Raw genomic sequence first — 15,187 nt, forward strand, 5'->3', positions numbered from 1 at the left:
CCCATTCACAAAGTTATTGGTGTGTGCGAGTTCAACGCCCATGTGTAAACAAGCGCAAATTAACGTCTACAATTCACAAAAGGTGAATTTGCACTTGTCAAGGGATTTACTAATTTGAATGATGATTGATTTGATTTGTGGTTTTGTAAAGCGCGCGTAAGCCCTCGGGCGTCTTGGCGCTGCAGAAGAAGTAACACGCACAAGTAAATCTACTCACTCTCAGGGCGGGAGTAGGCACTCTAGTCAAGAAGCTACTGAGAGTTCGAGGGCCCCCCACTAACATTTAACTTCCCTACTACTCATTCCCTCTCGAGTAACAGCTGGCGTCTTACTGATTATCAGGGCCACTGGAATTATGGGGCAGGGGAGGACCAAGTTATGTGGCACAGTTGAGTACATTATGCGGCATGTAAAGGCAAATTATGTGGCGTAACACAGCGATCCTGTGACAGCATTACTTCACTTTTTTGTCATTTTCACCTAGGTTAGTATTTTCTGCAAGGTTGTAGCTTCTGGGGATGGGGGGCGGTTGGGGTGTTACACCCCCCTAAAAATGTATTCTGTAGTAAGTAGTTGGGTGCAAGGACTTTCAGTTGGGTCTGATGAAGTGCCTGCCAGATTGCACCAGGAATTTTTACATGCACAGTTTGACAAAAACACACACACACACTCTCTGTCCTCTCTCTTTTGAAGGCCTTAAAAATGTGGATTAATTTGTTAACTGTTGTGTTTTAAGTGCCCCTAACAATATGCCCTCCTTCCCACTGCCCCTTAAGCCCTCTTCTCCCATGTCCTGCTTCTCATATATTGTGTTTTAACAAGATATCCCAGCCTGACAGTTGAGAAATCTGAAGCTCAGACCTCTCAATCTTATTGACTAAGCTGCGCCCCTGATTGTCTGGCAAATGCTTCACCTCATCAGTACAAGTTTAACACCCAAATACATCATTGAGCAACAGAAAGGGGCCAGTCAGCCATTGGTAAGTAATGTGTATTTGTAGAGCTTCTTATCACTGCGAGTGTATCCAGGCGCTGAGCAGGTGTGTGTGCCTAGTTCTGCCTACGGTAGGCTGGTTAATTCAAAAGTCAGGTCCTCAGCATTCTTGAAGAATTCAAGAAGAGAGGGTGAGGCTCTGATGTGGAGTGGGAGGACGTTCCATGCTTTAGGAGTGATGTCAGAGGAGGCCGGTCCTCCTAATCTGCCTGTGATGTGTGCGAGTAGGAGTCCTGTAGAGTGGAGTGCAAAGGGCCTTCCACTACCTGGCAAAATCTGTCGCTGTGTTTTCTAGTAACTTTAGACCCCTTTGAGCAAGAAGCAAATTCTTTTTTTGTTAAAATCTGCAGATTATGCAGCAGATGGTGGATTATGTGGCAAATGAGACAACCCAATAATTGTGCAAAAGAGCCACAGCCGCAAAATCGCATTATTCCCGTGACCCTGCCTATAATGAAGAGCCGAGTCATTTGCTTTTGAGCCTGGAAACTGGGAGGGATCGCTCCGCAATTGTGAGGGTACAGGAGAAGGGATTTCTCCATGACGAAAAAGATGTTTTCTGTGGAGAAATAAGATGTCCCATTATAAACTAGAAGGGGCTACAGGGAAAGGCAGCCAATCTTTGGAAAAATATGTGGAAATCTGCAGAAATGTTTTCGCATTACTGCCTGAAAATGAGGTAAATCTATAGAACTAAAAATCCCATGAATGTCAAATATAATGAGAAAGCTGTAAGAGTGCACTTGCAGTATTTAATTTAGACATTCCTGAACATCTCCCTAGATTACATCTCTGTTCAGCCACAGTTTGTCAGTCCTGATGTCAACCTGTGGGTCTCCCCCACATCTCTCAGCAGCTATGTTGGGCCCATCTGCCAGGTTCTCTGCCCCATCCACGCAGTAGCGGCTGCTCTTCTTAATAGGTGGTGAGGCTGGTGGTGGGGAGGTGCGGGGGAAGGGTTTAAATAACAAAATATAAGCACTTACCTGCTGCTGTCGGCTGCCGTAGTGGTTCTTCTGCTCTGGTCGGACTCTGATTCCCCTGAGACTGTTGCACACTGCCAGGGTCCTAGACGCCAATCATGGCGCTGCTCTCATACTGGTAATACAGTATGAGAGAGCTGCACCGTGATTGGCCTGAGACGTCTTATTTAGTGCTCGCTCAGGTCCTAGGAGCCTGTTCCTCTACTCCACTTGGCAATACCACACAGCCCAGGTGGAGAGAGATCAAAGTACACATGACAGTTTGACCAGCCTTAGACAGCCGGAAAACCGTCATGCGCACTTACAGTGTGCACTCGTCCGCTCCTGCTCTCATCATGGCCCCGCCCTGCCCAGACTTGGCTTGCTGGCTGAAGCACGGAAAGAAAAATAAAATGATAATAAAATAGCTTTATTATCATTTTATTTTTCCTTCCCTCAGCTGGCTCCCACCAGGGGGGAGATGCTCCTCCGCCAAAGCACAGGAGCTGCCGCAGCCTCGACGTCCCCCCTCAGGTACCCCTTTGCCTGTTTGTCCACCTCACACCACACTGACCTCCTGGAGCACTGCAGAAGAAATAGCTTACCGGGCATGTGAGTCACCTGGTCTGGGCACCTTTATAAAACTACAGAGAGACACAACGAGGGCCTGAGGTATTACCAGTCTATGATAATAATTGCCACTCCTCCTCCTTGTCTCCATCATTTCCTCCTTCCTTTCGGCAGTTTCTTCACATTCTCAGGGGAATAGCTTCCATTGGTGCAGATGGTGCAGTGGCACCGGAGCCCAGAGGCCTGAGTGGGCTATTCAATCCTGACTATTGCTCTCTTTTATAATTCAAAGAGCAGCCAGGGGGCCTTTTCCTTCCTTGCACTAGGGCCCATGACACACTGGTTATGACGTTCTCTCACTGACTGAAGTTTCAAGCAGGGACAATTTCTGTTGGTAATTTATATAATCCATAGAGTTTGAACAATGTCCTAAACATCCAGGAAATTAAGAAACCTGTGTTATCCACATTAAAATGTACAACGTAGAATAAGAATGTCCCTACCTATAGGTCCAGCAGTGAACCGAGTGCTGCTGAATAAAAATGCATAGGACTGGATGAAGATGCTGGAGATGACACGGGCCTCGGTGGGCATCATGAACCTGTCTCTGCATGACTGCCAATGCCATTCCCATTGACCAGTCACAAGACAGGATAAAGCAAACCTGTAGGGTCTCGGCAGTCATAGTTTTCTGCTGCCAAGCTGTCCCCATGCTCAGTGCTGTACACATGCACAAGTAGGATTTTCACTAAGCATACTGCTTTGTAGAAACAGGAACATGACAAAAGCAAGTGTTAGGGTCTGATTAGTGCAGCGGTCTGGGAACTGTCGTACCCGCGGTTGTGATCCGACCGCCATGAGCTCGGCGGTTCGACCGCCATATTATGAGAATGTTGGATTGCTTTAGCATGGACCACCGCCGACACCGCCGCCGTCCGTATTACGAGTTGTCTTTCTGAAGAGCCAACCACAGTGAGACCACTGACTTCAAGTCGGCAGAAACTAAGGTTTTGGGGTGCATGCTCACCCCTTTCCTGTTCTACCCATCAGAGTGCGACGTGGATCCCTTTCTCCAGTTCCCCCCTCACTGCATCATCTTCACCCCGATGTATATGACCCTGTTTGCAGCGATATACAGGTAACTCCTTTTTTGAACTATATACCCATTGACTGGACTGCCCACATCTGAACCAGGCTCCGGCAATGGGTAGGTTGTATTATTCCACATCTCTCATGCATATGTGTGCATTCGACACGTGCAGTCATAATATACACAAAGGCAGTGCTAAATTTGGAATACCATTAACCACCACCAGGAAGATCGCCGCTGGCCCTGTGGTCAACTCGTAATACGAAGGGGGGAAGACCACCGGCACTGTGATCTTCTGGAGACCGTGGCCATGGCGTTCGTGCAGTTGCCCGGCAAACTAGTGATCAGGCCCTCAGTGTGACCACATGGTGGGATTCAGGTTTCCATTTTTGAGATTTGGGCCTGAAGTGAATTCAAAGACTTAGCTACATCTTTTCCGGTTAGTTATTTTTCTAAAATAATTTTCTTGTATAGGACACTCTGACCTTCATTTAAAGGGCTGTGCTAAGTGCAAGAGCAGGATGCCCATGAAGTAAATATTCTACCGCAATCAAAAGGCCCTCTGCTACCCCTGGGTTTGCTATAAGCCACCACATCCCCGAATTTATAAAAAAGGATTTGTAGTCCTAACTGAATCATAGTCCAAAAAAGTGGCACAGTTCTGAAACATAGAACTTGTCCCTATGGGACATTAATTTAAGGATTTAATAAGTCAATATTGCTCATACAATTGAAATTTCGTCATCTAATAATGACTTATCTATTTAAGCCTTTGTCTATATGCTGAATACCCATCAATAGTTGCCTTGTACCACCAAACATCAATAAACCTCCTACTGGGACCACAATTTATAACGTGAGTATCCTATAAATTGCTGTGCTAAGGAGTTGGGCTAGCCCAGTGTTCAGTGTCTAATTCATTAATGGACCTCTTGGTTCAATTCCTATAGAACACTTTGTACCTCCCAGGCTTCTAACTCATGAGACTCTTCAGCAGTGTACCTTATTAGTCCCAGCAATATACAATCTTGTTCTCCTTATATTAAGCATAATGACAATTCCTATATAATGCATAACCATTGGACTTTAACTGGTGTAGTCTGGTGAAGGTCTCGTTAACCTTTTGGTAATATCTTCTGTTTTCTGTCTAAATGTCACTTCAACAATCTCTGTATGTTGGGCACAACTATCATTTATCACAGTAAAGTCATAGATGTGATAATTCTGAGGATTACTAATTTGGTGATGGTTTTCTATCCTCATGTTTTCTAGAGTCTATTTTGATCGTTCCACTGTAAGTGTATTTTAAAGATTTGTTGGAGTTAGTTATGTGCCCTTTTTAAATAGCCTTTGGGAGGGTCCATCATCTTCATGAAAAAATGCAGTCCAGAAGATGGTCGCACAGATGTGCAATGACCGAAATGTCGACGCATAACCCAACTCTCTTCTAGATATTGTTAGCGCCTACTAAGAGTCTAGCATTTTCTTTAACACAGTCTCTAGTCATATATCTAGAAAGTGGGCATAAAGTATATTGACATATGGTTGGTATATAAATCTTGAAATCTCCTGAGGGTGGAGCAGGGTTTTATGAGGAACCTTTTGGGCTTACCACTAAGTACACCACTTATCCCCCTGCGACTTGATCTGATGCTGGAATCAATAGAAGAGCTAGTAGCTGCACGGCCTATGCTCTACTGGAAGAGGCTTTGGTCAGTGACAGAACTGTCTCCCTATAGAGAGGAATTTTTAGAGGTTTGGGCTCTTCTAAAAGGCAAAAATTTCCCGTGGTTGCGTCACATCAGGGCTCTTAGTACTCGGATAGGTTTGCCCGAGCTTTGGGAGACCCCTGAGCTTTGTTGCCCGGAGATATCCAAATTTGAACTTCTAAGCCAGTTGAGGCAAAGGAACTTACAAGCCTTATAGAGATCAGCTACCTTGGGAAGACTGTCTGTAGAGTTCCTCCTAGTGAAAACGGAATCACGATCAGAGGAATTCTTAGATGTAATTCAACCACCTCTTGCGAGGAAGCTTTACATCCAGTTAAGGCATGGCAGTCTGCCACTTAGGGCATTTACTGGTAAATGGGCAAAATCAGAAAATACAGCCTGTCCAGCATGTGATTATAAACGTGAACATGTCTGTCATGTTATGTTTTTTTGCCGTGAATATGAAATTATAAGGAAATGCTGGCTGATTCCATTATGCAGGAACCTTGGGTTCAGACATTGTACTCAGGCTTGTAGGGTTTTTACATATGATACTCATCCCCCTATAGTCTTTGCCGTATCTCGTTTTTTATTTGGCATGTGGCGTAGAAGGAAAAGCTTTGTATAATACCTGTGATTAACTATGAATTTTACATTTCCAAGTCCTTGATAACCACTTAGTTTAATCAATTTTATGTCTAATATTGACTTGTCTATTATTTATTGTTTTAATGATCTGTGCTTTTTTTGTATGTATTTTCCTGCACTTTTATGGTCTCTTGACCGAAATAAAGTTATCAGTGAATGAATGAATGATAATTCTGAGGATTACTAATTTGGTGATGGTTTTCTATCCTCATGTTTTCTAGAGTCTATTTTGATCGTTCCACTGTAAGTGTATTTTAAAGATTTGTTGGAGTTATGTGCCCTTTTTAAATAGCCTTTGGGAGGGTCCTTCATCTTCATGCAAAAATACAGTCCAGAAGATGGTCGCACAGATGTACAATGACCGAAATGTCGACGCATAACCCAACTCTCTTCTAGATATTGTTAGCGCCTACTAAGAGTCTAGCATTTTCTTTAAAACAGTCTCTAGTCATATATCTAGAAAGTGGGCATAAAGTATATTGACATATGGTATATAAATCTTTAAATGCACTGTAATGAACATTGTCAATGTATGGTGAGATTTATGTTCTGAACCTCTGTAAACATTTGTTACTTTTTTGTTGTTTTCAATATAAATTTGACCATATATATATATATGCAACTTAGATCTATTTTCTTAGTTCATATTATTGTACACAGCTTAAATAACCTTCAATTAAGTTGGGATGTCATTTGTAGACATCATGAAAGAGTAATGCATTCAGATCAGATCAGATCGGATCAGATCAGAATGCAGATCTGAGTAATGCATTCATTTGTAGCGCTGTTTTTGAGTTAATCCCTTGTTGACATTCTTACCAACCAGATATGGAGGAAAAGCGTCACAGCGCCCTCCATTATTGCTCTCAAACTTCTGGAAATACTTCTAGCCAGGGCACACTTTTAGAGATGAACTATTGATTGCCTACAATAGAGGGTGTGCCTACAATAGAGGGTGTGCCTACAATAGAGGGTGTTGGCTGTTACTCTCTTTCACCAATCACAGATTTGTTTTACAGTGCTAAGCTTGTGTGCACTCCCCAGGGGGACAGTAAGGGCCTCATTTAGAGTTGGGCGGTCACGGAATATCATCTCACTTATGATGGAAGTGCTAGACCTGGAGCAGACTTTGCAGGTGGATTTGTGTCCACAATACCACCCATAAGGTAGTGGAAACTCCACCATTGGAGCCTTTTTTAGATTTATCACATGCTCTGGCTGGAGGACGAAGAGTTCTGGGATAATCGACAGATGTTTAATTACCAATAATCCTGAATTAGCCAAAGAAAGCCTCCAAGGCTATAGAGCCTTGAATGGTAAAGTCAGAGCACAAGGCTGGAATCAGACCCTGTGGAGGAGTTTCCATTTCATCTAGAATTTCCTATGTTAGACAGTGTCTTCCCCATGTGCCTTGGTGAAGAGTGTTGATTCTGAGGGAGACGGGGCAGCACAAGTGTGAATTGGATGGATTGCTCCCGCTCTTTTCGCCATGCCTTCGATGAGTCTATGACTCGGTGAAATTGTGTTTTCAGTGGTTTTCCATCCAGCGGTCAGTGGGAAGCTACATGTTGATTATCGACATAGTAATTACTGTCACAACACTTAGGCTCAGAGGTGTGGAAGCTGAGCAGAGAGGAATGGACAGGTCTCTTCCAAATGGTTGCTTCTTCCATTCATGTTTCCCATGGACCTGACACAATAAATCCTAAAACGAATATTGGGAGACTTCCCAAATCTGCTGCCAGGATGGGGGTGTTTGGTCCTGCCATCGCACTTTGTAGCTTGTACTGCAGTTCCTCTAGGCGGGGTTTGATTTGGGTGCGTGGGTCGCATCTCTTCAGGGGTGATGTGCACCAATGAAAGCTATTGCTGACTCAGTGACTGGTCGAGTCTCCATCAGGGCTGGTGTTGAGTAGGCTGTTGAGGGAGTTTGCACTCAAAGATCTTAAGGATTTGGGGGTCCCTGGGCCAAGCGTATTTTGGGAGCCCCTGTTCAGAACAGCTGTGAAAATGTGATCCAATTAAAGCTCTTCCATGCCCTCTTTGGCCAGGTCACTGACAGGGCGCATGCCCAGGGCACATGCACACTCCCCCAAATTTAAATTACCCTCTAATATTCAAGGATAGTAACATGTGTTTCAATATTGTAACACAGCAGCAGCTCACTAATATTACTGCAAATAATCTCTGTGACACCCACTCCTTTCTCATATGGGAGGTCCTGTTTTAATCTAAAAGAAACTTTTTATAGATGTTGGATTAAACATAAACACAACATTTCTCTGCAAAATCTCTGTAGTTGACTTTCACACGTAACCGACATTAAAAATAAATTAAAGGAACACAGTATTTAAAATAATCTGTTTAAGAATGATGCAAGGACATCAGGGAAAGACTGCATAACAGAGCTGGTTCTATCAGGGCCCCCTGAAAGGCTGGGGCCCTGGGCTAGAGCCTACTTTGCCCAGGCCTTAAAATGTCTCTCTTTGTATTTCTTATACGAGTAAGATGATCTCCGGCTGTAGCCTGGTACCTACCATTAGTACAAGCTTCCGCATAAGATCCACCCAAGAAACCAAAGGAGGAGACCTCATAAGATGGGTTCCAAGACCGGTCAATTTTCCATTTATGATATGGATGAGATGAGACGAGATGAACACGAAGGGTGCCATGAGGCACTGGACATTTGAGGCTTCGAACTGTGAAAGAATCTACTGGCTTTGAGGGGGGGCGGGGAATTGGAAGTGTAACTGCTGCTATTTTCGTGACTGCATTGTTTGAGTTATAACAAAATGCCCCCCAAAAAAAAAGAAAACAAAAAAGAAGTGTGCAAACTATCCACTGAATGCCTATCTCCTTCACTGTTCATTGGAACATAAACGAATAATATGTGGTGCTTATCTGCATCTCAGGTGATAAATGAGTACGGGGTTCAATAGAGCTGCCTTTCAAAATGGACACTTCAAATGTTAAATCAATTTGGTCCTATACAAAAAAGGCTTCCTATAAATGTTTTTCCTATGATTTAGTAGGGACAAAACCCCAAAATAAAATAAATATTTGGAACACATAAGACAATCCAGTAAACTAAATGGATTAAAAATGCACTTGATTTACACTCCGCTACGGATCCGGGAGGGAGGTGGGAGAGCTACGATGATGAGACTGTGGGGATGTTGCTGGATAGGGGCATGCTTGTTTGATGTTAATCTCTTTCGCATATTGTTTGTTGGTTTATTGGGGGGTGGGAAGGGATAAAAAAGAAAAGCAGATACTCGGAACGCTCATTGGATGCTCACACTTGTTTATGAGTTTGTATTTCCAGCGCTCTAACGATATTTGCCGCCCGACCTTCGGGTTGTGGGCTAAATGGCCGTGTGTTGCTCTACCGACGGTGCGGTGCACTAATACTGGTGAATAGCTGGAATACTGATTGATTACTGGTATCTTTCTGTGTGTCTGCAATAAAAATTATAATGACAATTTTCCATTTATGATCTCAGTCTAGTCCTTTAGTTTGTTCCTACTTATGTTGAGATAGCATTGCCTTTGATTCTTTCTATGAGGTCAAGTGTCGGCTTCACTTGCTGGATGTGGCAATGGCCATGCCATGGACATTTACTTGACCGGCTAAGGCACGTAGAGGCAGTGTGAGATTGTAAATGTGCCTTTTAGAAAGGGTTTGAAGTTCTCATCCACAGAGTAGGTGTACCTAGGAGGTGTCTGCATATTTACATTCTGGTACTTGGTTATAATGAAATGAAAGGTGTTGTTTGTCTCAGAAATGCAATTAAAAAAACATTGACGAGAAGAGTTTCTCACACATGAAAATTAGGCCTGGATGTGTGAAGCCATTTAGCATTTCTTAAGGGGCCGAATTGCTATTTTGGCCCATTAAGAAATGCTAAGTGGCCTTTTCAGATGTACTAAGGGTCAAAACCGGTCGCAAATTGTGACCATGATGTAGGAATAGGAAATATTTGCAATTCCTAAAGCACATGTACAAAGCATTTCCTAAATGTGAATTGGCCATTTAGGAAATACAATTACCATCAACTTGAAGTTGATGGTAATAATGTGCACAAAAAAAAAGTATTACATTTTTTATTTTATTTTTATTGTGACTTGAAGCGCACATATGCCTGTAGGGCATATATGCACTTACATGTGCACTAGGAAATTCGGGGTGCCTCCAGGGGGCCTACGGAGTGGCTATTTAAGAAATGCAAAGGGGAACTTTAGTACATCTGGCCCCTGGGAAACATGAGGCCTTTGGGAAGAGGGCTGTCAAATCAGTTCCTGCTCACAGTCAACATGTTTCCATTTCTGAGCTGTCCTTCTACACATCATGGTTTTCGAACAGTTTTAGCAGACTGGCAAGACCTTGTGCCCACAACATATAACACACAACAAATTCTATTCCACACACCTTAAAACATAACTTACACAGAAAGGGGGGTTAGAGCAGTCTTCTGCAGCCGCTGCCCGCTCATAGCTTTTCAGAGCCGAGTACATGTGTCACCTTTCAGTAATGATGGAGAGAAGAAGTTCTTTTATTTATGCTTTTCATGTGAATTTTAAATTCTTTATTTTTGGTGTGCGTGTTGTTTTTAGCGTTGGCAGCCTGGTCTGTTTTATTTTGTGAGAGAAATTGCATATAAATTATAAATGAATTTAAGCAAAGATTCCAAGTCCTCACGCAGCACGTGCAAGTAAGTGCACACTAAGTGTTGCACGAGTTGGTTTTTTTTAAAGCCAGTCATCTTGACAATGCTTATTTAGTTGGGAAACAAAATCGCAGACACATTAGGGCCTACAGTACGTGAGTTATTCGTAATCAGTGAAGGATCAGCCCCCAGGCCTAAAGTTGTCGTTCTTCCTTTGCTTGTAGAGATGTGTTCGTGTAATGTTCAGTCGTGTAGTCAGTGAGTGAACTCTGGATGTGATTGACGCTGTCATCACTGTACATGCCCGGGTGATGAGTGTTTATGACGTCTGCGTGCCCTTCGTTGTAAAAAAACAAACACAATCTCACCCAGACATCAATTATTATTGCACCAGACAAGAACACTAAATATATAAGACGTCAAAAAGCAACCTCCTCAACACTTTCCCCTTCTTCTAACACGCATTGTACCCAAAGGTGCACGAGCGAACGAGGTCGTAAGGCGGAGAGTACATGGGACAGACAACTGATTGACACGTGGGATGAATTAGGGAAAAAACAAAGCTCTCATCTGTCAGCAATTTGCAACGATTTGGCTCTTTGGTGGGTTTTCCTGCAACAGATGGGAGACAGGCAGAAGTATCAGTCTAGAATACGTATCTAACGGGAAACGGCGTTTACTACGCGGGCAGAGCCACGCGCGCAATTCACCGCAAGCTCAACTATGCATGCCTTAACTATGCATGCCTTAACTATGCATGCCTTAACTATGCATGTCTTAACCACGCATACGCCTTAACCACGCATATGCCTTAACCACTCATATGCCTTAACCATCCATGCCTTAACCACGCATGCCTTAACTATGCATGTCTTAACCATGCATATGCCTTACCCACGCTTATGGCTTAACCACGCATATGCATGGTTAAGGCAGTGCGCTGTCTAGATTCTGGGATGAGTGGGCCCAGGAACAGAAAGGATCGGGGGAGGACGTGGTGAGGTTAGAGGGGCTTGGGTCGGGTTTTGGGAGGTTGGGGGTTAGTTTCTTTTAAGGGTTGGGGTAGTGTTTAGGTCTCAGGGGGGTCGGGTAGGGTTTAGAACTTAGGGGGGGGTCAGGTAGTGCTTAGGTCTCAGGAGTATTGGGCAGTGTTTAGGGCTCAGGGGTGTTTCGGGGTAATGTTATGGCTCGGTGGGGGTCGGGGTAGTGTTTAGGGGTCGGGGTAGTGGTGAGGGCTCGGGAAGGTAGTTTTTAGGGATCAGGGGGTCGAGTAGATTTTTAGGGCTCATAGCAGGGAGGTTGGGGTGTAATCTTTAGCACACATCCCTTTACCAGTCATGTCTTTACCATTGAAATTGCGTGGTAAAGGCATGCGCGGTAAAATAATGCGTTGTTTAGACACATTCGTTGTTGGGGCCGAATAGAAGAGGCATGGGTGGTTTAGCCATGCATGCCTCTGTCATGCAACCATATGTAACAGAACAACGACCACCACGCAGTATAAGTGGCACCACCTTTGTGAGGGTCAGTAATGTGGGGTCCATGCGTACAAAACAAGAGTTGGCATTAGCTACTTATGGCATCTGCACTAGACTAGAGAGGAGATCTCCATTCTTGACCCAACCTGTATCCATACTTGATTAGTGAGGGGACCCCTTTCACCGTCCGTCGCGGCCAGTGCATCTGGAGGCCTCAGTTTATCACCCACCTGCACACTGCATCTAAATTATTGAAGCGAGGAAATCGGCTCTTTTTTAATTCACATCATGACATGCACTAGAGAAGTGAGACCTCCAGCCTTCACCCACCTGCATCTACACTTGGCAAGTGAGGGACTCTCTAGTCATTTTCTGTTCAGTCCACGGAATGCACACTGGAGTGAGGGGACTCCCAGGTGTCGAGCACCATCACTGCACCTTCACAAGAGGAGCAAAGAGACCAGCTCTGATTTAATACACACCATGACCTGTTACCCAGAGTGAGACCTCCAGCCTTCAGCCTCCTTTTATCTACAGTAATCTCCGATCATCATCTCTCCAGTCCACAGCAGGTACACTCGAGTGAGGGGACTCTCAGGTGTCAGGCATCATCACCACTGCATCTTCACAAAGGGAGAGAGGAGGCCCATAGTCAGAACACTTATGACCCGCTGCATCCTCACTAGAGGAGAAAGGAAACTACGCCATTGCATAGTGTGGCCTCTGCATCTACACTATTGTCACTAAGAGACCTCAGCTCACCCAACAGCCTGAATCTGCACTAGGCAAGCGAGGAGAGCTCAAAATATTGTCTATCCAGCCGCCCACTGCCCCTACACTAGAGGAGGTGAATCTCAGTTATCACATGTCATGCCCGCAGCATCCACACGGGCAGAGCGAGGACACTCTCAGTCGTTACACATGATAGCCCCTGCATCCATGCCACAGATGCGAGGAGACATTGGGTATCAGCCATCCTGCATTAACACCAGAGACGAAATGATATCACAGGTCATCCCCCGTCTTTCATCAACACCTGGCAAGAGAGGAGACCTCAAATCGTTACTTATCCAGCCCACTGCATCTACACTAGAATAAGGAGACCCCAGGTTATCACACATCATACTTATTACCTCTACATTCAGGGAGCAAGAAGACCTCTTGCCATTACTTATTCTGCTTCCACACTTACACGCGAGACAGTCTCTAGTCGTACCCTAAATCTACCTTTAGGAATTGAGCATAACTCCATGCACAACCCATCTTACCCAAACCATCTACATTAAAGGAGCCAGGAAACTTCCAATCATGTCTTATCTTGCCCACGCCATCTAAACTAGGGAAACGTGGAGACATCGAGTCATCATTCATCCAGCCAATATAGCATAAGTGTAGTTATAGCCACCCAGCTGCAGATTCCGATCATTCCCCCATACAGACCAAAACACCCTCTTTTTGTCCTTCAGCATCAGGAAACTCTCCTCCTTTCTAGGACAGAACCACTTCAATGGTCCAACTAGAACAGAGCAGCATGGCTTTTTGAGTAACCTAGGTTTGGCCCCAGCCTTGGGGGGGAAATTGGAATTTCCCGTGTTCTGTTTCTGGTCAGATGTCTCTTTCAGCAGGGCAGGGCCTTTCAATTTAATGGGAACCTTTACCTACTGGTCCTTCTAGAAGTCTGACCGTCTAACACCATCAAGTCCTGATCAACAAGTTGTCAACACATGGAACATGACCAGACTCTATTGCACCAATTCTCCTCCTAACTTTCTGACCAGGACCACCTTGTCCAAAAGAGCAGCCTCAGATGTCAGTGTCTACATGAAGAGGTACCTCAAGGATGTATCCTCTCTGAGGTATCCGAGCCAACCATAGTATTATGATTCATCAGTGTGCTGAAAACACACAACTCTACTGACAATTCTCCAAAATTCAATGACTAAAGATTCCCTTTCCCTGTATCCAACCCTAGAGGTCCAGTGCCTTCCGTAGACTGAATCCAGTGAACAGTGACTGCATCCTCAACGGCAACAGCAACAAACACACCAAGATCAACGTACGCCTCTCAGGTACTAAAGCGATCAGATTTTCACCCAAATTGTCTGTAAGAAAACCTCAGTCAAAATCATCATCGTCAGCGACCCTTCCTTCACTGCAATGTCGCCAAGAAAATTCAAACAGCATGTGAGAGTTTGCATTCATAGGCAGAATACATTTGTGCACCCCAGACTCAAGTTTATGCATAAACACAAGAGCAAAAGTCCTCCGCAACGCAGATGGTTACATTGCACTACCGTCTAGCGTCACTCACTCCACGGAAGAGCGTCTGCATGTCACTACCTGTCTAAACAGAGGACTGAGACATTTTAATACATCCTGTTGGACCTCAACAGGCTGGCCTTTAAGACTGCATCAATTTAAGACCTGCAAGGCAGTGAGAAGCAGTGCACCACTCTACCTGGCAGAAAACTCAAGGAGGCCAGTGTGACACAAGAAAGCAAGACATGGTCAAACTTAAAATCAAGAAATGCAAAAAGGAAAAGCCGAGTAAAAAAACATTCTCTTTTTTTATTTTATTTCCAAACAAGCATTGGCAACGCCAATGGGTTCTGCCTTTGGGGCCTATTAGTTTTTCCAAGGTTTCAAGCCATGCTGTGCAGTGTGGTTTTTAAAAAGAAAACAAAAGCCATATGCAGCCGTCTATGTCATATTGTAGGGGCGCAACAAGCATGCACTCACCTGTAAAATGATGACATTGCTTTTTTTTCCATTTTCTGGTCCAAGTTGGATTAGTAAACAAAACAAAAAGTAGCTCGGGTGGGACGATGCAACACTGGGGAGGGGGAAGCGAAAAGGAGGTAGGGAAGCAACAGGAGGGAGGTAGGTAAGCAACAGGAGGGAGTGAGTGAAGCTACACAGGGTGAGGGGGAAGCAGCAAGAATGGTGCAACACCAGGGGCGGAAAGCGACGTAAAGGAGGGGGTTGCGGGCGGGGGCAAGCAACGCGGATGGCACAAGGAAGGAACATGGAGGGGGGAGCAAACAAAGAGTAAGAGAGGAACGTTGGGGG

This window comes from Lissotriton vulgaris, chromosome 9 (assembly GCF_964263255.1).
Source record: "Lissotriton vulgaris chromosome 9, aLisVul1.2, whole genome shotgun sequence".
NCBI lineage: Eukaryota > Metazoa > Chordata > Amphibia > Caudata > Salamandridae > Lissotriton > Lissotriton vulgaris.